Source organism: Furipterus horrens, unplaced genomic scaffold, assembly GCF_987537825.1.
Source record: "Furipterus horrens unplaced genomic scaffold, mFurHor1.1.pri manual_scaffold_1, whole genome shotgun sequence".
Classification (NCBI taxonomy): Eukaryota; Metazoa; Chordata; class Mammalia; order Chiroptera; family Furipteridae; genus Furipterus; species Furipterus horrens.
Window position 1 is genome coordinate 145,450,100 of NW_028327171.1, and position 22,769 is coordinate 145,472,868.

A 22,769-nucleotide genomic window follows, 5' to 3' on the forward strand; every position below is an offset into this window, starting at 1 on the left:
CCTGGCTTATTTCGCTAAGCGTAATTCTCTCTAGTTCCATCTATGTTGTTGCAAATGGTAGAAGTTCCTTCTTTCTTTCTGCTACATAGTACTCCATTGTGTAAATTACCACAGTTTTTTGATCCACTCATCTACTAATGGGCACTTAGGTTGTTTCCAGCACTTGGCTGTTGAACATAGGGGTGCATAGGTTCTTTTGAATTGGTGTTTCAGAATTCTTCAGATATAATCCTAGCAATGAAATTGCTGATTCAAAAGGCAGTTCCATTTTTAGTTTTTTGAGGAAATTAAATACTCTCTTCCATAGTGGATGCACGAGTCTGCATTCCCACCAGCAGTGCACCAGGGTTCGCTTTTTTCCGCATCCTGACCAGCACATGTTGTTTGTTGATTTGTTGATGATTGCCATTCTGACTGGTGTGGTTTTTATTTGCATCTCTCTGATGGCTAACGATGTTGAGCATTCTTTCATATATGTCTATGGACCCTCTGTATGTCTTCTGTGGAGAAGTGTTTGTTCAGGTCCTTTGCCCATTTTTTAATTGGGTTGTCTGTCTTCTTGGTGTTCAGTTGTGTAAGTTCTTTATATACTTTGGAGATCAATTCCTTGTCTGAGGTATCATTGGCAAATATATTTCCCCATATGGTTGGTTCCCTTTTCATCTTGCTGATGTTTTATTTTGCTGAGCAGAAACTCTTTAGGTTGATGGTGTCCCATTTGTTTATTCTTTCCTTTATTTCCCTTGCCTTAGGAGATATATCAGTGAAAATGGTGCTACGTGGGATATCTGAAATTCTCCTGCCTATGTTTTCCTCTAGGACTTTTTTGGTGCCATGGCTTATATTTCAGTCTTTGATCCATCTTGAGTTTATTCTCGTATGTGGTGTAAGTTGGTGGTCTAGTATCATTTTTTTGCATGTCCCTGTCCAGTTCTCCCAACACCAGTTGTTGAAGAGGCTCTTTTCACTCCATTTGATGTTCCTTCCCCCTTTGTAAAATATTAGTTGACCATATAGATCTGGATTTATTTCTGGGCTCTCTATTCTGTTCCATTGGTCTATATGTCTGTTCTTATGCCAGTACCAGACTGTTTTGATTACCATGGCCTTGTAGTATAGTTTGATATCAGGTATTGTGATTCATCCAACTGTGTTCTTCTTCCTCAAGATTGCTGTGGCTATTCGGGCTCTTTTTTGGTTCCATATAAATTTTTGAAGTTTTGTTCTAGGTCTCTGGAATATGTCATTGGTATTTTAATAGGGATTGCATTGAATCTGTAAATTGCTTTGGGTAGTATGAACATTTTAATGATGTTGATTCTTCCCATCCATGAACATGGTATATGTTTCCATTTATTTGTATCTTCCTTGATTTCTTTCTTCAGTGTTATGTAGTTTTCTGAGTACAGGTCTTTTACCTCCTTGGTTAAGTTTATTCCTAGGTACTTTATTTTTCTTGTTGCTATGGTAAATGGGATTTTTTTTCTAGTTTCTATCTCTGATATTTTATTGTTGGTGTTAAAAAATGCCTTCGATTTCTGAATATTGACTTTGTACCCCGCTCTTTTGCCAAATTTACTTATTAGGTCAAGTAGTTTTTTCCTGGAGTCTATAGAGTTTTGTGTGTACACTATCATGTCATCTGCAAATAATGACAGTTTTACTTCCTCTTTTCCAATTTGGATGACTTTTATTTCTCTTTCTTGTCTGATTGCTGTGGCTAGAACTTCCAAGACTACATTGAATAGGAATGGAGAGAGTGGCCCTCCTTGTCTTGTTCCTGACATCAGGGGTAATGCTCTCAGTTTTTTCCCATTGAGTATGATGTTGGCTTCAGGTTTCTCGTACATTGCCTTTATTATGTTGAGGTATGCTCCCTCTATTCCCATTTTGCTGAGAGTTTTCATCATAAATGGGTGTTGTACTTTATCAAATGCTTTTTCTGCATCTGTGGATAGGATCATGTGGTTTTTGTCTTTCATTTTGTTTATGTGGTGTTTTACGTTTATTGACTTGCAAATATTAAACGATCCTTGCATCCCTGCGATGAATCTCACTTGGTCGTGGTGTATGATCTTTCTAATGTGTTGCTGGATCCACTTTGCCAATATTTTGTTGAGGATTTTAGCACCTATGTTCATCAGCGATATTGGCCTGTAGTTTTCTTTCTTTGTTGTGTCTTGACCTGCTTTTGGAATTAGGGTAATACTGGCTTCATAGAACGAGTTTGGGAGTCTTCCCTCTTCTTGGATATTTTCGAATAATCTGAGAAGGATAGGCGTTAGTTCTCTCCTGAATGTTTTATAAAATTCACCTGTGAAGCCATCTGGTCCAGGGCTTTTTTGTGCTGGGAGTTTTTGATTATTGCTTCAATTTCACTAGTTGTTATTGGTCTGTTCAGGCTTTCTTTTTCCTCTTGATTCAGTTTTGGAAGATTATATGTTTCCAGAAATTTGTCCATTTCCTCTAGGTTTTCAAACTTCTTGCCATACAGTTTTTTGTAATAATTTCTTACAATCCTTTGTATTTCTGTGGTATCGGTTATGATTTCTCCTCTTTCATTTCTGATTTTATTTATTTGGGTTCTTTCTCTTTTTTTTCTTGATGAGCCTGGTTAAAGGCTTGTTGATTTTGTTTATATTTTCAAAGAACAAGCTCCTACTTTTATTGATCTTTTGAATTATTTGTTTAGTCTCTATGTCATTTAATTCTGCTCTAATCTTGATGATTTCCTTCCTTCTATGTGCTCTGGGCTTTGTTTGTTGTTGTTCTTCTAGTTCTTGTAGCTTTAGGGTTAGATTTTTTATTAGAGATTCTTCTATCCTTTTTACATAAGCCTGTATTGCTATGAAGTTTCCTCTCAGGACTGCTTTTGCTGTATCCCAAAGGTTTGGGGTTGTTGTGTCTTCATTATCATTTGTTTTCAGAAACTTTTGATTTCTTCCTTGATTTCATTGTTAACCCATTTGTTATTTAATAGCATGTTATTCATTCTCCATGAGTTTGAATGTCTTTGAGGTTGGTTTCCAGTTTTAAGCCATTGTGATCTGAGAAGATGCTTGATATAATTTCAATTTTCTTGAATTTGTTGAGACTTGTTTTGTGTCCTACCATGTGGTCTATCTTTGAAAATGTTCCATGTGCACTTGAAAAGAATGTATATTTTGCTTCTTTGAGGTGAAAAGTTCTATATGTATCAACTAAGTCCATTTGATCTATAGTGTTGTTCAGTGCCTCAATATCTTTGGTGTTTCTTTGCTTCGAAGATCTGTCCATTGTTGACAATGGGGTGTCAAAGTCCCCTACTATGAGTGTGTTGCTCTCTATATCCTTCCTGAAGTCTTTCAACATTTTCCTTACATATTTGGGTGCTCCTATGTTGGGTGCATATATGTTTGCAAGGGTTATATCTTCTTGATGGGTTTTTCCCTTAAGTATTATGAAATGTGCTTCTTTTTATCTTTTTATGGCCTTTGTTGTGAAATCTGTTTTGTCTGATATAAGTATTGCTAACCCCGCTTTTTTTTTTTTTTTCAGGTTTATTTGCTTGAAATACTTTTTTCCATCCCTTCACTTTCAGTCTGTATAGATCGTTTGTTCTAAGGTGGGTCTCTTGTAGACAGCATATATGTGGGTCATGCTTTCTAATCCATTCAGCCACCCTATATCTTTTTATTGGTACATTTAATCCATTCACATTTAAGATTATTATCGATGCTCACTCATCCATTGTCATTTTTCCTATTTTGTACTTGTGTTCCTCTCTGTCTCTCTCTGTTTCTTCTTCTTTTTAAAGCAGACCCTTTAGCATCTCTTGCAATGCTGGTTTGTTGGAGATTTATTCTTTTATCCTTTTATCTAGGAAATCTCCTTATTTCACCTTCTATTTTGAATGAGAGCCTTTCTGGGTGTAGTATTCTTGCGTGTAGGCCTTTGTTTTTCATTGCTTTGGATATTTTTTGCCATTCCTTTCTGGCTTGTACTGTTTCTGCTGAGAAATATGATGATAGCCTTATTGGAGTTCCCTTGTATGTTATTAGCTGTTTCTCTCTTGCTGTTTTTAGGATTCTCTCTTTGTCTTTGAATGTTGCCATTTTACATCTTTTTTTTTTTAACAAGGTTACCTTATTTTATTTTTATTTATTTATTTGTTTGTTTTTAGAGAGAGGGGAAAGGAGAAAGAGAAGGAGGGAAACATCAATGTGTGGTTACCTCTCACGTGCCCCCAACTGGGGACCTGTTGTGCAACCTAGTAATGTGCCCTGACTGGGAATTGAACCAGTGACACTTGGTTCACAGGCCGACACTCAATCCACTGAGCCACAGCTGTCGGGGCTTGAATGTTGCCATTTTAATTATGATGTCTTGAAGTGGGCCTGTTGTGGTTCATCTTCATTGGGACCCTCTGTGCTTCCTGGACTTGTGTGACTCTTTCTCTCCTCAAGTTTTAAGGAAGTTTTCTGTCATTAGTTTTTCAGACAGGTTTTCTATCACTTGCTCCTCTTCTTCTCCTCTTGGAATTCCTATGATACCGATATTATTATGTTTCATGTTGTCCTGCAGTTGTCTTAGAACCTCTTCTTTCTTTTTCAGTCTTTTTTCATTTTGTTGCAGTGTCCTGGAATTTTTTTTCTATGTTGTCCTCCAGCTTGCTGATCTGATCTTCTGCTTCCTCTAGCCTGCCTTTATTTCCTTCTACTGTGTTCTTCAATTCAGAAATTGTATTCTTCATTTCCTCCTGGCTTCTATTGATAGCTTCTATGTTCTTTTTCATGCTGGTGTAGTTCTCAGTAAGTTCCTTGTAGTTTCCCTGGAGTTATTTGTAGTTTTCTTTGAGCTCGCTGATCTCATTGAGCTTCCCTATAATCCATCTTTTGAATTTCATGTCTGATAGTTTGCTTCCCTCTATTTCATTTAGCACTCTTTCTGGGGATTCTTCCTTTCCTTTCAATGAGGAGTTCTCTGTCTCCCCATTTTTTTGACTCCTCTTGTTTGTTGCTGCTTCTTAGATTTATCTGCACTTTCTGGATCTGCCCCTGGTGGTTTCAGATCGTGTACCAGTCTGGGCTTAGGCAGTCAGTTGGAGGCTACCGGAGATCTACTGCCTTTGTCTGACTCCTTTAGTTGTTAATCTATTCAATCTGTGATTAGCTGTCAGGCCTAAGCACCGAGGGTGGGGCAGCTTAATTCCTGTAGACAGGGCTTTTGCTTCCCCTCAGGCTGATGCCACTTGAAGGGGATGGTCTGCCTGCAGTATGGAGAATGAGTCAGCACTGGGGCCCAGTCAGCTGCTCCCCCAGTTCTTCCCTCAAAGCCACCACACCAAATTCTCCCCAAGCATCTCTAGTCCTCTCTGCCCTCCTTCTGCTTGAGCCCAGAGTACGTGGGTGCCAAAATATTTTTGTACATGAACCACGTAAGAGTTGTTTTTCTCCAGCTGTTTCTCTCTGGCTAGCAAGAAACCGTGTAGTTTTTCGCCTTTCACAGCTGGATACTATTTTACTTTCCACTCTGTTGCTGTAGGCTGGGAATCCCAGCTGGGGGTTTAGACCCTGCCCTTCTCAGGGGGAACCCCCAGCTGCTGAGCTGTTTGTCAGTCCCTTCAGCTGCCACTCGTGGGAGCCCAGCCAGCCCTTTTACGTCTCCTCACTTCTTATCAGTCACGTTGTGATGAAGCGGCCTTTTCTCTCTCTCCATGGTAATAGGACTTCTCTCCAGCTAGTGTTCAGTTGGTTATTCCAGATGATTTCTCCACAATTATGTTGTAATTCCAGACTGGTCCTGGGAGGAGGTTAGTGTAACTTCCACTTACTCCTCCACCATCTTAGATCTCTCTTACCTTTATTTTTTAAGTTTATTTTTATTGTGTTTTTCCCATTACCATTTATCCCCCCTCATATTCTCTTCACTCAAATATTACTGAATTTCAAAACTCATCTGGCCCCCATAGGGATTTTGTAGGGCTGTATAACATCTATAAATTGTAAATACTATGAAGCAGATGTGGATATAGAGAATGAGGGCCAATAAGGGTGAATGTTGGAAGGTGGAGAAGTTGTTTAGCTAAAATAGTAAGGGAGACTTCTTCCAGAGGTGACATTTGAGCAGATTCTGAAACATCCAAGGAACTCTATATGGTAAAGAGTGTTTCAATCATTGGGAACAGACATGTGGCTATCTGGAAGAAGTATCCTAGTCTGAGGAAAGAGGGAGGTCAAAGACCTAAAACAAAAGTATGCTTAACAAATTTGAAGAACAGGCCACTGGGGCTATAGAATACTAAGCAAGGAAAGAGTGATCAGATAGGCTGTCAAAGGTAACAAGAGCTCAGTCATCTGAGGCAAAATAAGACCTTTTGATTTTTATCTTAAATGTTATGGGATATCTTTGAAGGGTTTTTGACCAAGGGTATGTCTAAAACCCAATTTTCTTTGTAAAAATTGTAGTCTGTTACTCTGCAGATAATAAAACTATCACTCTTTTGCTGTGTTGCACTAGTAAGGATTGGGAAAATAAATCATTATGATTCTGGATGCTATTCAGAGATGTAATGGTAACTGGTCATTTTTAATAAAGTAATCTCTCTTAGCTATCCATTCAACAAGTGCCATGCTTTGAATTAGTAATCTAAATAATGAACTTTTGTGTTTGTCGTTTCTTGTTCTAGATTTGTCTACAAGTATTAGGGCTGAGAAATTAGCCTGGGCATGATAATGCTTTTCCCAATTTCCCTCCCAGGTAGACTGCTGAAGGAAAGAGCTCTGAAGCTGGAGTAGTAAGAACTGGTTTCTCATGCTGGCTCTGCCACTAATTGGCTATAACATTGGTTGAGTTGTTTAACCTCTCTGGATTTCAGTTTCCTATACTTGTAAAATATGGGAATTGAATCATCTGATTAATATAGCTCTTTCTTGCCTACAGTCATAAATTTAGCAAGTTTGTATGTAAAACTAAAATTCTGTGATTCTTAATGAGACCTCTTAAAATCTCAAAATGTCCTTAAATATGAAACTAAAGTAATATAAAATAACTGCCTCCCTGTTCAAAATTAGTAAATTCACCCTTATTCCCTTTTTAACAGGACCAAGGAAATAAAATACCAGAAGCCAAGAGCACAGAATATTTTTTAAATTAATTCATGGAATCTTGATACTTCTCTAATCCCATCAAATACAAAGGAATGACCACCTTGTCAGATGGCCACAGAGGATGTCAACAATTTTTTGGAGGCAAGCAATAATTTTGATGCTATGAGTTTTCTATTATTAAGTATGTAGAAACAAGGAGCATTATGTTTTAATGACAATATTAAAAGGTTTCTTTAATATAGTAATTTTTATAAATATAGCTATTTTTTCCTCTTTTTTTTTTTCTGAGCATTGTTGCATGTCAATAATTACAATGAGTTAAGCTGCTTTTTCCTTACATTACATTCCTAAATACAAAATAAAAAATTTAAATAACAGAAATGAAGTACTCAGGTTTGAAAACAGAGCTCTCTGTATCTATCTTGGACACATATGTCATATACCTACAAATACTAAATAGTTTGGGAAGTTAGAATTATTTTCTATTTATTTTAAAATTACCCATACCATTTAGAATTTTTTGTTTTAATTCCTGCATCTTTCTCACTTATTTTTAAATATGTTAAAGTGTTCCAAGCTCTTGGGAAGTCATTCCTTTACATCCCTCACAGCTTTATATTTTGTGAGAAGTCTACATCAAAAGATCCCATTGAATTTTTAGTTACTTTCACAGCTGCTCTTATTTTTCCTGGAAGAACAATCAGCCAAGGATTATGAACCACAGTGCCATCTCAAAATTGAAATTAATTACCTTACGCTTTAAAGGGAAAGTTTGCCTGGAAAGAAATTGACTGTATTTTAAAGAAAAAAATATATATAAATATAAGGAATCTGCCTTCTCCACCTTCATGAAAAATGAAGACCTAAGTAGATGAATATAAAATGGAATAAAGTCATAAAAATAAAGTAGAATGCACTAAAATTGAATTTTTCGAAGCATTTTATACAAACCAGTTTGCTCAGAATTTTTTATTTAATGTTAATTGAACTCAGAGGACTAAGGTCAACAGCAAAAGAGTCTGCTCATTAAGTTGAACATAGAGAAACGCTTTCTAAGTAAAGGAGACCATAAATGTTTAAAAAGCATAGTGTAGAGCTTCTGAGTTTCTTTTAGTAACTAGAGTCAAAATTAATTCTTGCTTTTCTGTTGGGGAAAATTTCATCTAATTACATTCAAATTATTCTGCAACTTTTTGGACAGCAAATCCTGATCACCAAAGAAAAGAAAGAGCAGCTGTGTTGCCCTTGCCTGGTAGTTATAAGAATAGCATTATTATGCAGTCACTGGGCTTTACAGAACCACGAGTGGTTATCCACTGGCTGACTTCTGACAGAAACACACCTAACCTTTCTGAAATGCTGATAATGTATGCCTTCTGTTTTTAAGGAGGCATCTGCAAAAAACAAACAAACAAAAAAATGGATTCTACTGCTTTCTTTAAAAAACCAATATAGTACAACAGCTTTCAGGAGTAGTAAGTTGTTTCCTGTAACCCTTTGTGCACATTTATTCACTATTTCTAGAACTTCTTTTCTCAGAATTACACTTTAATCCTGATTTAAATCTTTTCTTAGGTTAATACAATTTACTTAACTATTTTTTAAAAATACTTTAAATTGACCATTGCTAAATTAATGGCAATATCAATAGTTCCCATAAACAATGCTACTGCATAGGCAATCTATAGTCAAATTTCTTTCTCTAATTTTCCCTTTTTAAACACATCCACATATCATATCTTATTTTGATCTTAAGTTATTCTTTAATCACAGCAATGTATCTTGTGTCAGATAGTTCTAATTTATATTTCTTCCACGTAAGATCTAGCCCTTTGTTCTCTTTGGATTGCATTCTATTTATGACCATGTCATTAATATGCCACAGATAATTATAACTCTAATCAAAAGTGCTGGCTATTTCATTTATTTTCCATATTTTAAGGTTTATTTGCAAATTATTATTGTAAAAAATTTTAGTGATTAGAAAGACAATTAGAACATAACATGTATGACTTATTCATAGAACAGTTAAGACTGACTGAGTAAACCTGTGGCAGACCCACCAGCTGTGTGACCTTGGGAGAATTATTGATTCTCTCTGACCCCAATTTGTACATCTTTCATATTTGGATGCTAATAATAACATAATTATAAGGATATAATGGGATAAATGATAATATTAGTAAAAAGCTTAGATATTTAGCACTTACCTAGCACATAACTCAATAACTAGGTAATGTAGTTATCCTACTTTTTGCAAAATAATTGAAGCAGGTTTCCCCATAGGAAGATCAACTCTTGAAAAATAAATGGATTTTTCCATTATACTCATGACAGATTTTTTTTACATTATTATCTCTGTTTTATTGCTACTAAATTTTGTCCTCTGTGCAGTTTAGAGTTTGTTTAAACATATGAAAATGCAATTTATGCAGAAATCATAGTTTAAAAACATAGTGTTTTTTTTTTAATGGTTGTTAACCTTTGAGTTTCATAAAAACTATATACATTACAAATTTTGCAAGAAATTTTATTTGAGTGTCCATGGACTTACTGCCTGTTCTAAAATTTTAACTTTTTATCAACCACTATTGTTTGGAGAAATATTGCATGTGCAAAGCAGAGACAGTTGGAGAAATTTCTTCTTGGGATTAAATATCTTTTAGGTATACATTGATCAGATGTTTATTTAGTATGAGAAACTGATTTGATCTTTCCACTAGAAAAATAAAAGTAAACAAGCAATTTGGTTCTCTGGGTTAGTTTCCCAGGTCTGTTGTAATAAATTATCACAAACTGGGTGGTTTAAATTAACAAAAATTTATTCTCCCACAGTTCTTAAGTCTAGAAGTCTGAAATCAAGTTGTCCACAGGGCCATGTTCTTTTGAAGGCCATAGGGGAGAATTTGTTCCACACTTTTCTCTTAGCTTCTGGTGTTGCTGGCACTCCTTGGCATTTCTTGGCTCATAGACTCATCACTTCAGTCTCTGTTCCCCTCATAACATGGTTTTCTCCCTATGTGTCTATGTCTCTTCTCTTTTTATAAAGATAGGGTCATGTTGGATTAGGGTCCACACTAATTTAGCATGGCCTCATCTTAACTTGATTACATCTGCAAAGACCCTATTTACAAATAAGGTCACACTCATCAGTGTGGAAGGTTAGGATTTGGCCGTATCTTTTGGAAAGGGGAGCACAATTCAGCAAATAACACTGTCTTCTCTCTCTCTCTCTCTCTCTCTCTCTCTCTCTCTCTCTCTCTCTCTCTCTCTCTCTTTCTCTCTCTCTCTCTCTCTCTCTCAGATAGATAGATATAGATATATATTTTACCTAAGAATAAAGTTAGAAAAGAAATGGATTTTAAAAACAGAATTATCTTCTCCTAGAATAATGGTTGTTTCACTTGTGACAAGTCATGATCAATGAGTAGATGTACATGTTTTGCATATAATGATTTGGCAGTACCATTTCTTGAACATAGTTTCTTTAAAATACTTTTCCCACTGACTGAATAGCTCCATTTATTTTAATTATAAAACAATAGCTATCATTTTGTTTGTTTACTTGAGATCAGAGTTCAAATAATAGGGTTACACTTTTATGGTCACAGGTTTGTGTCCATATTACATGTATCAACAAATGTGATACCCTAAAGATATTAGAGAAGGTATGACATTTGCATTTCTAATTGTACTGAGAATTATACTTTGTAAGTAAATGAACCAAGACAGTTTTCCTTTGCTATACTTGATTCAAAACAGGGCTACTTTTCATTTTCCTGAGTAAGAAATTTACTTTAAATTAAAATCAAGAAAAATTGTTTATCTTTCAAAATGAATATAACCACTATATGTTTTTAACATAAATTCTACTGCTTATTCTAGTAAAGCTCATTCCAGTGAACTCTTTCCAATATATAACTTGGTATGTGGTATGTGTAGGCCATCAATACATTTTTATCATATCTTCTTTATGGTCATCTCCCACATATTTAGACAACTGTCACAGATTTTTCATGTAATAAAACTTACATACTGTAAGTTTCAGCACTTCAATAAAAGGATTTTATGTGTATTTCCTTCTCTTTGACCATCTGAAAGGAAAGGGAATTAAAGCATCATAAAATCCTATTGTGGGATCTTTATGTTTTTCCATTCTTGCATAAAATTTCCAAAACATACTTTTCTTCCAGGTAACACCTGCTTCCAATTATTCTTTACATATAATAGTCACTCAATAAACCTTTATGAAGTGAATGAAGGAAATTGTAATTAGTCCCTCTACTTGTAGATAGCATTCAGAAGGAGTGATGTGAGAAGGTAAAGCAATTCTGAAGCTAACTTATACACCTTCATGTTATTTTTTTTTTTTAATTTGAGATGAAAAGTAAACAGAGATAGGAGCTAGAGAGTCTGCAATGCTGGAAAATGGAGATAAGTTCTTTATTTCAGAGCTTTTCAGTAAATTGAAGGAATTTAAGACTTTGGTTTATATTTTTATCTAGTTTTCCAAGTGAATATTGCAGTCTTGGGGAAAAAAAAACATAAAGTACATGATTAAATGAGCAGTTGACTGTGTATTTTGAGATTGAGATTTAGCTTTCTAAACTATGGATCAGATTACTAGAGTAGTGGTTATCCACTCTGACTGTGCTTTAGCATAACCAGAGGAGCTTTTTAAAAACATAGATATTTTGGCCCTATCTCTACTGGTTAATCTCAGTTGTTCCATTTACTAGCTGTGTGACCGTGAGCATTATTTAGTCCACAGAATCAGGTTCTGTAGGTGTGGAGATGATACAAAAATAGTGGACTTCCAGATAAAAATGTGTCTCATAGAAATTGGAAATAAAGTATAATATATACTTAGAGATATGTTGATCTCTTAGGAAAACTTTGAACAGAATAACAAGGGATTAAACAATACGGACTTTATAGAATTAAGAGCATCAATAACAACAAAGTAAATACCCTGTATTACTGGTAAAATACTTGGAGATAATGTTAGGAAATTGTTCTTCTGCCTTAAATGTCTATATTTCAAGGCCTGAGATATGTTTGAAACTGGAGTGAACCAATTTCTTAGATGGGGAATTTAACGTCAATACAGTACTCCAATGAGATTTGAATAACCATTTGTGAAGTATAGCAGTGGTGGTTATGGTGGTGATCAGGGATAGGATAGGGTTAGCTTATGTAATCTTATGAATCGGAAACCTCTAAGGTTCTTTCCAACTCTAATATGGTGTTTGTAAGTAACTGACAGTCCTTTCTTAACAGTTATTTATTCATCTATATATTTTGGAAAATTTTATGTGCCAGATACCATACTGGAAGATAAAATGTGTGGATATGAAGAAAAATAGAATATACTAGGTTCGATAATTGCTACAGTGTAGTATTATGGAGGCAATTATATGACATAATTGTATTTCATTTATACTTGTGTTGGCTATTTCTATTACTATTTAGGAGTTAACATAAATATATGAAATAGGAATTCAGTATACTTAAATGTTCAGAAAGAAATGCGTTAGAAAAGCTGTTATCTTGATCCAGGATTTTTCAGAATAAACTTCTTGAAAACACTATATAATGTGCAATATATTATATCTCAAGGTACTCTACTATAGGGTAAGTCTCAGCTCCAACATTAATTACGATCATTGTTCCTTTCCTGCATACTCCTTTACTGGGCATGCAACTGATGAAGTTATGTTTTATGCTGCTATTGCTTATTAATAGCCAGAATCTTGGAGAGAGAGACCAGTTTCCTGGAAGAAAAAGTGCTGATGATAGAGAAGCAGCATCCATAAGAGAAAGGCTGAGTATAATGGGTCATAGAGCATAGGACTCAATTGATTCCGGAGCCCCAGAGGGAGTGAAGGAAAAGGAATTTCTAGAGAAAACTGTCCAGTTCTGACTTTAAAGAAGTAAAATGAAAACATCAATAATTGTTTTCTTTTTTCTGCTATATATTTCTAAAGCAATATAAGAATAAGAAAAAAGTTTAAAAGTAAAATTGAGCTACCTTTTTAAACTTTACTGCTTTTTCTTTTACTGGATTTTAGTAAGTCACCCCCTTTTTTGATATGTTTTAAACCCATAATGAAATTCAATATGTAAAACTGTCCATGAGTAAAGAGGAACCACAAAAATGAATATATATGGGATCAAACCATCAGCATATTATACTGGTCAGGGTCTTCAAAAGTAAAGTATTTGTGGTAGGTTTTGCTTTTGAATTATAAAAGCAATACATACTCATGACTTTTAAAGTAAGAAACAATATAGGAAAACTATAAAAGTAAAATTTGGAACTATCCTGTTTCTACTTCCAAGTAACTTCAATTAACTTTTTTAATGTATCATTTCAGAAATCTATCCAAATATGAGGGCATTGGTGCATAAACATGTAACACACACACACACACATTATATATATATATATATATATATATATATATATATATATAAAATACACATACATATAGTTTTATATGCTTTTGTTTTTTTTACATAAATGCAACAGTTGATTGTTTTTTTTAAGTGGCCTTTCTTCTCTTTGTCTCTAATTATCAATCTGTAAGAGCTCTTTGTATTCTAATAAAATGTGCCTTTTTATATGTTTGAAATGTTTTTCTGTAGTTTAAAGTGCCCTTCAAGTTGATTTATGGTAGTTTCTTTTTTTCATAGTCAAATTTTTAATGTTAGATTAGTCAAATCATCACTCTTATGTGTTACAGCTCTGGAGTTTAGGTCCAAGATGATAAAATATGACATCATTTTTTTCTTCCCCACCATTATGGCTTAATTTTTGTTAAGGGACTTTGTTTTATTACAGCAGTTTTAAGTTCACAGCAAAATTAAGAGGAAGGTACAGAGATTTCCCATAGATCCCCCTGGCTCCCAGCATGCATAACCTCCCCCACCATCAGTGGCGTATTTGCTACAATTGACGAACCTACACTGACACATCATCACATAGTCTACACTTTACATTAGGGTTCATTATTGGTATTGTACATTTTATGGGTTTGGACAAATGTAAAATAACATATCCACTACCATAGTATTATACACAGTAATTTCACTACCTTAAAAATCCTCTATACTCTGTCTGTTCATCCCCCCTACAATTTTTTAATGTTTAAATCATTAAATCACCTGGAATGTAGTTAGTGTCCTAACAGCTTCTATTGAATAATCTTGTCTTAAAATGTCACGTTTATTTTATATTAAAAACTTATGTATAGCCCTTACCGGTGTTGTTCAGTGGGTTGGGCATCCTCCCACAAACTGAAAGGTCACCGGTTTGATTCTTGGTCAGGGCACATGCCTGGGTTGCGGGCCAGGTTCCCAGCTTGGGGTGTGTGAGAGTCACCTGATTGGTGTTTCTCTCCCTCTCTTTCTCCTTCCCTTCCCCTCTCTCTAAAAATGAATAATTTTTTTTTTAAACTTATATATATTGGAGTGTATTTCAGGATTCTCCATGATACAAATTTCTATCTGTCTATTCCTTTTGTAGAACTAAACTCTTCAATTACTACATCTTTACAATGTTTCTATTCCCTGGCTGGTTTGGCTCAGTGGATTGAGCGTCGGCCTGCGAGCTAAGTGTCGCTGGTTCGATCTTCCAGTCAGGGCACATCAGAGAAGGAAAACTCTGACTCCAAAAAACCTCCGCTGCCTTGCGGCATACCTCTTCAGGGGAAAGGCTAAGGGAGTAAACCACGACAGAAAATCCGGAGCCGGAGTCCCTAAGGCGGTTTGACGTTGTAGTCAACACCGGCAACTCCTGAGGCGCACCTGAAGCCAAGCTGTATTGACTCCGTCTTTCCCTTGGACCCTTCAGCTGCGAAGAGAGGGGGGATCTGCTGCATGGGCAACAGCAGACCCTCCATATCACCCTGCCCAGGCTCTGTAGCTTCAGCTTCACTGGAGAGGACACTCCAGCATCATCGCAAGATGTCGATTCAACACGGGAGGAGACAGATACCGTGTCACTCCCGAGTTGGACTGCACAGCCATTCTTGGCGGTGCAGCTAGACTCTTAAGAAGCTACACCATCGTCTCTCGAGACGGACGGCTGCCGACAACGACAATGTTTCTAATATCTGCAAGGACTTGTTCCCTCTTACACCTCTTCTTTTTTTTTTTTTAACATTCCTAGATGACATTCTTTTTACCAGATGAACTTTGTAATTAATTATCTTTAAAGTTCTCAAAAATAAAAAAACCTTATTTGTATTTTGATTGGAATCTTATTAGAATAAAGATTAATCTAGACAGAATAAGTCTTAGAATATGGTTATATATGTCCTGAAAGCAAATTACATGTCTTGCAGAGATCTAGATTTGTTGGTTCTGAGTTACTTATTTTTCTTTTGTTTTTATGTTAAATGGGTTTATTTCTAGTTTTTATTTTCTAATTGGTAATGGCTTATATATAGGAAAAACATTGATTTCCATATACTATTTATATAATTAGCTACCATTCTAAATTTTTTAGTTTTTCCATTGATTTTCTTGGGATTCTCAAGTATGCATGCCTGTCATGTAAGTAAGGATATAATTGTCTCTTCCGTAAGGCATACAAGTGATTATTTAATATATGTATTTACTGCAATTGATTACCACAATAAGCTTAATTAACACATCTGTGACCTCAGATAATTACATTTTGTGCACACACATGTGTGATGAGAGCTTTTAAGATCTGCTCTCTTAGCAACTTCCAGCTATAAAATAGTGGTATTGTTAACTATAGTCACCATGCTATACATAGATCACCGAAATGTATGCATCTTATCATATAATTGGAAGCTTGTACTCTTTTACCACCTTTACCCATTTTCCCCACCTCACCACCCTCACCCCAACAAACACCAGTCTACTCGCTTTCTATGAGCTCAGTTTTTTTTTTTAGATTCCACATAAAAGTGAGATTATTCAATGTTTGTCTTTGTCTGCTTGACTTATTTTACTTAGCATAATGCCTTAAAGTTTCATCCATGTTGTCACAAATGAAAAATTTTTATTCTTCCTCATGGCTCAATAATAGTTTTATAAATATAGAAATACATAATATTTTCTTTATCCAGTCAACCATTGATTTTGATCAGTGGATATGTTTTTGATGTGTGTTTCCCTGATAAATAGAGATTTTTAACACCTTTTCATTCACCTGTTGGCAATTTTTGTATTTTCTTTGGAAAAATGTTTATTCAGTTTCTTTGCTCATATTTAAAATCAGATTATTTGTATTTCTCTTGTTGTATGATTTCCTTACATTTTGGATCTTAACCCCTTGTCGGGTATATGATTTACATACACTAGTCCCTCTGTATATCGCAGTTCACTTATCGCGGCCTCACTGTATCACGGGATTTTTTAAAATATTATATTTAATTATTTATTGCGGATTTTTCACTATATCACAGGATTTTGCAGTACTGTATACATATGTTGTTAAAGTTATGTAGGTTTAAGAGTGTAGAATATGTTAAAGAGCATAAGTAGTGTTTATAAAAGTGGAAAAGGTTAATAAGGAAGTGGGAAAGGTTAATAAGGGACTGGGAATGGTTTATAAGTGTGTGGAAAGTGTTTATAAAGCCTTAAAATATACATAAATACTGAAATAAATGTAAGGTTCCCACTTCGTGGATTTTCACCTACCGCAAGGGGGTCTATACCCATGATAAGTGAGGGAATACTGTATTTTCTTCCATCCCATAGGTTGCCTTTTCATTTTGTTGATCGTTGTATTCTTTTTGCTGAATAGAAGCTTGAATATCATCCCACCGATTTATTTTGACTTTTGTTGTTTATGCCATCATATCCAAGAAAATCATTGCCAAGATCATGTCAAGGAACATTTTTCCTGTTTCAATATTTCATGTTCTACATTGAATGTTTAATCCAGTTCAAGTTAATTTTTGTGATTGGTATAAGTTAGGGAACCAGTTTCATTCTTTTGCATATGGATATCCAGTTTTCCCAATATTTAAACTCTCTTTTCCACAATGAGTTTTCTTGACTCCCTTATCAAATTGGTCCCTTGTTAACCATGTGTGTGGGTTTATTTCTGCACTCTCAATTCTGCTCCATTGGTCTGTGTGTCTTGTTTTAATGCCAACACCATACTGTTTTAATTATTATGGCTTTGTAGTATAGTTTGAAATCAGGAAGCATGATGTTTTTAGCTTTGTCCTTCTTTCTCAAGATTGCTTTGGCTATTTGGAATGTTTTGTGGTTTTATATGAATATCAGGATTATTTTTGTATCTGTAAATAATTGGAAATATAGTAGGGACTGCATTGAATCTATAGGTAGCCTTTGGGAGTATGGACATCTTAACATTATTAATTCTTAAACTTCATGAACATGAGATATATTTTCACTTCTGTCATTTTCTTTTTCTTTTATCAATGTCTTATAGATTTCGGTGTACAGATTTTTTACCTCTTTGTTTAAATGTATTTCTAAGTATTATTTTTAAAAATGCTATTGTGAATACTATTGTTTTCTCTGCTTCTTCAGATTGTTCACTGTTAGTAGATCAAAATACAACTGATTTTTGTGTATTGATTTTGTTCCTGCAACTTTCTGAATTTATTTATTAGTACTAACAGTCTTATGGTAAAGTCTCAAGGTTTTTGTACATTTAAGATTGCAGACAGGGACAGTTTTACTTCTTCTTTTCCAATTTAGATGCCTTTTGTTTCTTTTTCTTGCATAATGGCTCTGGCGAGGCCTTCCAGTACTATGTTGAAGAGGAATGACAAGAATGGTCACCCTTGTCTAGTTCCTGATCCTGGAAGTAAAATGTTTCAACCTTTACCATTAAGTATAATGTTAGCTGTGGGCTTGTCTTATGTGGCCTGTATTATGTTGAACTGTTCGTTGAGAGTTTTTACCATGAAAAGATGTTGGATTTTTTTCAGATGCCTTTCTTTGCATCTATTGAGATAATCATATTATTTTAGTCTTCATTCGATTAATGTGATGTTTACATTTATTGATTTGCATACATTGAGTCATCCTTGCATCCCAGGGATGAATCCCCTTGATCATGGTGTATGATCCTTTTAATATACTGTTGAATTCAGTTTGCTCATATTTTCTTGAGAATTTTTGCATGAATAATTTATCAGGATTATTGGCCTCTAATTTTTTTATTGTATCCTTATTGGCTTTGCTATTTGGGTAATGCTGGCCTTGCAAATGAGTTTAGGAGTGTTCCTTCCTCTTCAATTTTTTGGAAGAGTTTGAGGAGGATTAGTATTAATTCTTCTTTAAATATTGGTAGAATTCACGAGTGAAGCCATCTACTCCTGGGCTTTTGTTTGTTGGGAGTTTTTTGATTACTAATTCAATCTCTTACTCATTATTGGTCTGTTCAGATTTTCTATTTTGTCATGATTTAGTCTTGGTCGGTTGTATGGTTTTAGCAATGTTTCCATTTTCCTAGGTTGTCTAATTTATTGGTATATTATTTTTCACAGTAGTATCTTATTATCCTTTGTATTTCAGTGGGGTCAGTCATTTATAATTTTCTTTTTTTTTTCTTTCTTTTTTTTTTCAGGTTTTTCTCTTTTTTACTTAGCCTAGCTAAAGGCTTCTCAATTTTGTTTATCTTTTTTATTTTTATTTTTATTTTTTCTATTCTCTATTTCATTAATTTCTGCTCTTTAACTTTGGGCTTAGTTTTTCTTTTTTTTGTTTGTTTTTGTTCCTCAAGGTGTAATATTAGGTTCTTTATTTGAATCATTGCACTTTCTGTATGTATGCATTTATGATTATAAACCTTCCCACTAAAACTGCTTTTACTGTTTTGATGTGTGGTGTTTCCATTTTCATTTGTTTCAAGATATTTTTTTAATTTCCTTTTGATTTCTTCTTTGTTCATTAGTGTTTAAGAATGTACACTTTAATTGCCATGTATTTGTGTATTTTCCAATTTTCTCTTGTTATGATTTCTACTTTCATGCCATTGTATTAGAAAAATATACTTGATATACTTTGTATCTTGTTGAATTTGTGGTCCTGTATATGATCTATTACAGGAAATGTTCTATATGCACTTGAGAAGGATGTATATTCTGCTGCTCTTGGGGTAATGTTTTGTACATTGGATCTGGAGTGTTGTTCAAATCTACTATTTCCTTATTGATTCTCTGTCTGGATTCATCTACTCATTGTTGAGTTGGTGCCTTTTCCTTTCTAGTATGTATACCTTCTACTTCTTTCTCATAATTCGCTAGTTTATGTAGAACAATATCATTATAATTGTTTTTAACCTTACTTTTTGGCCCACAAAAACTTTTACTACCATAGATATGATGCATATATGTGATGCATACCACCATAGCTCTGATTAAAGGGAAAATAGGTACAGGCAAATAAAAAATTTTACTTTAAAAAGTGTAATGAAACTGAATTAATAGTTAAATTTTCAAAGTTATATGAGTGATATGAACTAATTTTCTGGTGACAGAATTAAGCTGTCTCTTTGTGTGTGTGTGTGTGTGTGTGTGTGTGCGCGCGCGCGCGCGCATGCGCGCGCACGCGTGTGGCTACTTCAAGATTTATTTTTTGTCCTTGGTCTCCATCAATTTAACATGATGTGCCTAGTTTATATTTCTTTGTCTATTTTCTTCTAGAGTTTTGTTGAGCTTGAATATTTAAGTGGACATTTTTCAGCAAACATTGGGAATTTCTCCTATTTCTTTTTCAAAGATTTTTTCCTGCCTCATTTCTTCTATCTTCTGCTTCTGAAACTTCAAATATGTGTATGACAAATTGCTCAATATTGTTCCATAGATATTTTTGTAATATTTTATCTGTTCTTCATAAATTTATATTCACCTATCTTCAAATTCTTTGGATAGTTTCCCTGTCATTTCCAATATGCTGTTAAGCCTAGCCAGTGAATTTTTCATTGTGGTATTGCATTTTTTGATTCCATGAATCCAGTTCAATTATTTTATAATTTTTTTATTGTGGTAGGACATAACAGACTTATCATTTAACTATTTAAAGTGTACATACTGAATACTTTTTTAATACTTTATTTTTATTGTATTTTTTCATTACTATTTATCCTCCTTATACCTTCTTCCATGTCCACCACACCCTCCTCCCTGCATTAACCACACTTGTCCATGTCCATGAGTTCTTTTCCTTTTATACTCAGTCACCCCAACCCCCAAACCCCAAACCCCCATCTGAGAGCCCTCAGCCTGCTCTCTATCTATGAGTCTGTCTCTGTTTGTTTAATAGATTCCACATATGAATGAAATCATATGATACTTACCTTTCTCTGAATGGCTTATTTCTAACATTATCCAGGTCCATCCATGCTGTTGCAAAGGGTAAAATTTTCTCTCTTTTATGGCCAACTACTTACTGTTCCATTGTGTAAACATACCACAGCTTTTTTATCCACTCATCTACTGACGGACACTCAGGCTGCTTCCAAATCTTGGTTATTGTAAATAACACTGCAATGAACATGGGGTGCATATATTCTTTCAAATCAGTGTTTTGGGTTTCTTCAGATAAATTCCCAAAAGTGGAATCAGTGGTTCATAAAGCAGTTCCATTTTTAATTTTTTGAGGTATCTCCAGACTGCTTTCCACAGCATCTGCACCAATTTGCATTCTCACAAACAGTGCAAAGGATTCTCCTTTCTCCACATCCTCACCAGTGCTTGTTTGTCGATTTATTGATGGTAGCCATTCTGATGGGTGTGAGGTGATCTCATTGTGGTTTTAATTTGCATTTCCCTGATGATTAGTAACATTGAGCATCTTTTCATATGTGTATTGGCCATCTGTATGTCCTCCTTGAAGAAGTGTCTATTCAAGTCATTTGCCCATTCTTTAATTTGATTGTTTGGGGGGGTTTTGGTGTTGAATTTTATAAGTTCTTTATAAATTTTGGATATTAATCCCTTATCAGATGTATTGGTGAGTATGGTCTCCCATTCAGTAGGTTGTCTTTTTATTTTGTTGATGCTTTTCTTTGCTGTGCAAAAACTTTTTAGTTTGATGTAGTCCCATTTATTTTTTCTTTCATTACCTTTGCTTGAGGAGATATATTAGAAAAAATATTGCTGCAAGCAATGCCAAGATTTTACTGCTTATGTTTTCTTCTAGGATTTTTATGGTTTTGAGTCTTAACATTTAAGCCTTTAATCCATTTTGAATGTATTCTTGTGTGTGGCATAAGAAGGTGGTCTAGTTTCATTTTTCTGCATGTATTTCTGTCCAATTTTCTGAAGACCATTTATTGAATAAACTATTAGCCCATTGTATGTGCTTGCTTCCTCTGTCGAATATTAATTGACTATAAAGGTGTGAGTATATTTCTGGGATCTCTGTTCTGTTCCATTGTTCTATGTATATGTTTTTATGCCAGTATGAGGCCCTTTTGATTACTATGGCCTTATATTGATATTATAGTTTGATATTAGGTAGTGTGATTCCTCCAGCTTTATTTTTCTTTCTCAAGATTGTTGTTGCTATTCGGGGTCTTTTATGGTTCCATATAAATTTTTGTTCTAGCTCTGTGAAATACATTATTGGTGTCTTGATAGGAATTGCCTTGAATCTGTAGATTGCTTTGGGTGGTATAGACATTTTAATGATGTTAATTCTTCCTATCCATGAACACAGTATGTGCTTCCACTTATTTGCATCTTCATCAATTTCTTTCCTCAGTGTCTTAATTTTCTGAGTACAGGTGTTTTACATTCTTGGTTAAATTTATTCCTAGGTATTTTATTCTTTTTGAAGTAATTGTGAATGGGGTTGTTTTCTTATTTTATCTCTCTGATAGTTCATTATTGACATCTAAAAGTGCAACTGATTTCTGGATATTAATTTTGTATCCTGTTACTTTACCGAATTCATATATCTCTGATGAATTTAGATGCTAAAATGCTCAACAAAATATTAACAAACCAAATACAGAAATATGTCAGAAAGATCATACATCATGATCAAGTGGGATTTATTCCAGGATGCAAAATTTGTACAATACTCACAAATCAATAAATGTGATACACCACATAAACAAAATGAAGGATAAAAACCATATGATCCTATCAGTGGATACAGAAAAAGCATTTGATAAAATCCAGTATAATTTATGATAAAAACTCTTAGCAAAATGAGTATAGGGGGAACACACCTAAATGTAATAAAGGCCATATATATATATAAATCCCACAGTCAACATCATACTCAATGGGCAAAAACTACATGCATTCCCTTTAAGATTGGGATCAAGACAGAGATGTCCGCTTTCACCTCTCTTATTCAACACAGTACTGGAAGTCCTGGCAATAGCAATCAGACAAGAAAAAATAAAAGGCATCCAAAGGAAGAGGTAAAACTGTCATTATTTGCAGGTGACGTGATAATGTACAAATGAACCCTAAAGATTCCACCAATAAACTACCAGAACTGATAAATGAATTCTTTTTTATTGTTTCTATTTTTCTGCTAAGAGTCTCTATGTGTGCATTCATTATGATGACACTTTACTCTATGTTCTTGATAATATTTATAATAACTGCCCTAAAGTACTTGACTGAGTTATCTCAAAGTCTGTTCTATTGACTGCTCTTTCTGTGACTGTTGGATCACATTTCCCTGTTTGTTTATATCTTG

The 22,769-nt window shown here is 34.5% G+C and overlaps 1 protein-coding gene across 2 annotated transcripts in view; it reads left to right on the forward strand.

Moving 5' to 3' along the window:
* MBD5 (methyl-CpG binding domain protein 5) overlaps positions 1-22,769 on the forward strand; it is a 398,748-nt gene that overhangs the window by 135,587 nt on the left and 240,392 nt on the right. For both annotated transcript variants that reach the window (XM_090279601.1, XM_090279600.1), the window contains exon 3: positions 7,082-7,229. The gene's annotated coding sequence lies outside the window, so the exon portion shown is untranslated. The remainder of the gene's footprint in view (positions 1-7,081; positions 7,230-22,769) is intronic.